Source organism: Macrotis lagotis, chromosome X (assembly GCF_037893015.1).
Source record: "Macrotis lagotis isolate mMagLag1 chromosome X, bilby.v1.9.chrom.fasta, whole genome shotgun sequence".
Classification (NCBI taxonomy): Eukaryota; Metazoa; Chordata; class Mammalia; order Peramelemorphia; family Peramelidae; genus Macrotis; species Macrotis lagotis.
The window spans coordinates 196220507-196224232 of NC_133666.1; the positions used below are offsets into that span (position 1 = coordinate 196220507).

The 3726-nt window shown below is 37.8% G+C and overlaps 1 pseudogene; it reads left to right on the plus strand.

Moving 5' to 3' along the window:
• The first annotated feature begins 494 nt into the window (after nucleotides 1-494).
• Nucleotides 495-812, plus strand: LOC141500672 (cytochrome c, somatic pseudogene; annotated as a pseudogene).
• Nucleotides 813-3726: the final 2914 nt, after the last annotated feature.

Below are 3726 nucleotides of genomic sequence, written 5' to 3' on the forward strand. Positions count from 1 at the left end.
GAACTTGAAGGACTGAGTTCCCAAGGGGTGTGTGTGGGGGAAGGGGAGCATGTTCCTAAAACACTTCAAAAGCTTGGGAAAATACATACTCCACCCTGGAAGTAGAACCTCTTTACAGAATTAAAATCAGGTCATATACTGGGGAAATGAATAAACAACAGATGAAAAAGAATCTGATGATAGATGATTTCTTTGGGCCCATAGAGGATCAAAACATACACTCAGAAGATGACAAAGTCAAAACTTCTGTATCCAAGGTCTCTAAGAAAAATAGGAATTGGTCTCATGATTTGGAAGAGCTGAAAAAAAGATTTTGAAAATATTAAGGGAGTAGAGAAAAAGTTGAAAAGAGAAATGAGAGTGATTCAGGAAAATCATGAAAACCAAGTCAGCAACTTGGTGAAGGAGATAAAAATAAAAAATAAAACTTAAGAAAATAACATCTTAAAGACTAATTCACGGGCACAGTAGGCCAAGTCGGGGACTGGGCCACCATGGGGGACGTGGAGAAGGGCAAGAAGCTCTTCGTCAGAAATGCATCCAGTGCCACACGGTGGAGAAAGGCGGCAAGCACAAGCCCGGCCCCAACCTGCATGGGCTCTTCGGCTGCAAGATGAGCCAGGCTGCAGGCTTCTCCTATACCGACACCAACAAGAACAAAAGGATCACCTTGGGGAGAGGATACCTTGATGGAGTACCTGGAGAACCCCAAGAAGTACATTCCCAGCACAAAGATGATCTTCACAGGTATCAAGAAGAAGGGGGAGAGGGCCGACTTGATAGCCTACCTGAAGAAGGCCACCAAAGAGTAACACGTGTTCGCTGCCTTATTTATTTTCAGAAGCAGTCGATGAGACTTCTTTCCTTTTTGTACGTGTACCATAACGACCCTATTTAAATTGGTTTCATAGACCTGAGCATTTGGATCATGAACATCTGTTCTAATAGAGAAATTATGTAGATTAGGTAGGCTTGGGTTTAGATAAGAAATGATCCCTTCTCTCTGTTTCAGTCATAAGTCCAGTCACAACCAAGCTGTCACACTTGAAAATTTATTTTAAAAGATTTTGGCAACTTTTTTTTTTTTTAAAGCAAGCAAAGGCTATGTGCCCATGAACCATGTCTTAGAAAAGTTTTAATTAAATCTGGCTTCTTTCACCAAACTATGGGGAAAGCCTACTTAATAATTTCATATGACTTTTACCTGTTACGGGTTTTTGGGGGTGGGGGAATTGTTCTTGGCGGGGAGGGGGGGGGCTTATGCCCCAGCCTGTCCAAAGGCCAGTCCTATTGAATCCATCTTAAGTTCCCTAACTTTGTGCATAAGCAACTTAATTACGATTTCATTAAATACTGCCTTTAACTTGTTCAAAGGCATTTCAGTGTACTGTCTAAGGACTGAATAAAGGTCATCCCATCACTGCAGGAGTTCAGTTGAAGATAGGATCTCCTGACTTGCTAAGTACCTGTTTTGAAGACCTGTTGAATTGAACGATTACAGACATGTTCTTAGTATACGAATAGCAATGGTAGCTCTTGGAGAGTCCAGTTTAGGGATCTACCATTAGTACTACATCTGTAGCCATACTTAAAACTTAATGCACTTGGAGGATTCAGTTGTATGGAGATGTGCCATTAGTGCATCCATGGTCACCCCCAAAACTTGAATCAGCAATTAAACATTTGTGAATATACTTTTCCTGAAAAAAAACCCCACTAATTCAGCTCACGTGGAAAAATTCCAAACGATCAGTGAGGAGAAGAATGCCTTAAAAAGCCAAAGTGACTAGTTGAAAAAGGAGATTAAAGAGCTCTCTGAAGAAAATAAAAACCCTTCAAATGTAGATTGGAGCTAAGAGAAGCTGATGACTTTGTGAAAAATCAAGAAACAATAAAACAAAACCAAAAGAATGGAAAACTAGAAGAAAATGTTAAATATCTCTTTGGAAAAACAACTAATCTGGAAAACAGATCCAAAAGAGATAATTTAAAAATTCTTGGACTATCTGAAATTCAAAACCAGAAAAAGAATCTGGACTTTATTTTTCTAGAACTTCTCCAGGAAAATTCTCTTCATATCCTAGCAGTAGAGAATAAAATAGAAATTGAGAGAATCTACTTATCACTCCCTGAAAGAGATACCAAAGAAAAAACTCCCAAGAATATTATAACCAAATTCTAGAACTCCCAAGTCAGAGAGAAAACATTACAACTCTGCATAGAGAAACAGTTCAAATATCATGGAACTATAGTCAGGATCACACAGCATTTAGCAGCATCTACATTGAGTTTGTAGGGTTTGAATATCATATTCTAGAAATCAAAAGATCTTGGATTATAATTGAGAATCAACTACCCAGCAAAACAAAAGATAGGCATTCACTGAAAGAGGGAGCTTTTACACTTTTCTGTTGAAATGACCAGAGTTGAAGAGATCTCTCCTGGATGTGTTTATGATCTCCATGTACAGGACTCAGGTGAAGCATAGAGAGGGTGGACAGAAAGGGCAAAATATGAGGAATTTATTGAAGTTGAACTGATAGTATTCCTGCATGGGAAGATGATACTGATAATGCATATGAGCCTTCTCATTTATTGGAGTAATTAGGAGAAGAATATATAAACAAGGCAGATGAGAGAGTTGAATAAGAAGGTATAATAAATATATACATATATATTATACTATATTAATTATAATATATTATATTTATTATAAAGATGGAGTCAATGAACAAGAATGAGGAGAAAAGAATAGTAGAGGTAGAATGGTCTAAGATATTTCACATAAAAGAGTCAAGAAAAAGCTTTTGTAAAGGAGGAGAAAGGGGAATGATGAGGAATGAATGGACCTTCATTATCATTGGGAGTAGCTCAGAGAGGAAACAGCCTACACACTCAATAGGATATAGAACTCTATCTTACTTTAGAGGAAAAAAAGGAGAGAAAAAGGATAGAGAAAAATGGAAGAGGGGGAGAGAAAGGGGAATGTAGCTGATAGATGAGAAGGAAGATCATGGGAGAGGGAAGTCAGATAAAGCACACTTTTGAGAGGAGAGAGGGTGAAAGGAGAGACAGAGAACAGAATGAATGGGATTGGGGAAGAATAGGATAGAGGAAAATACAACTAGCAATAGCAACCATGGAAAAAAGTTTGAAACTATTTCTTTAATGGACTTATGATTAAGAAAGTGATTCATCCCAGAGACAGAACTATATTATTTACTTTCTGATTACAGATTTTACTGGTCACTTAAATTCTGGTTATGTGATTTTATCCTCTCTCTCTCTCTCTCTCTCTCTCTCTCTCTCTCTCTCTCTCTCTCTCTCTCTCTCTCTCTGAACTAAAGGTCTAGGGGAGGGGTATGAAATGATTGCATTGGGATTTCCAATGTGCTATAATTAATGATCATGACTTAAAATTGGTAAATATCTGAGGCAAATGTGAGTTGATAAATATTAAGCTAACATGAGGTGATGCTGGGAAATCTTTGGAGTACTTTTATGGGGGCTACCCTCTTTGAGACCTTAACAAAATAAATCATATTCTGACATGAATTCTGTTTTTATGGGGACTCTGGATTTAATGCATTAGTTTACTGTGGTTAAGGTGATCTTCCTGGTGGAAAAACTGAATAAAAATGAGGAATGAGTTACCGCATATCAAATGGTCAGGGATATTGAAATGTTTATAAGGAAATGGAACCAAGGCAGAGGTACAGAAGGGAA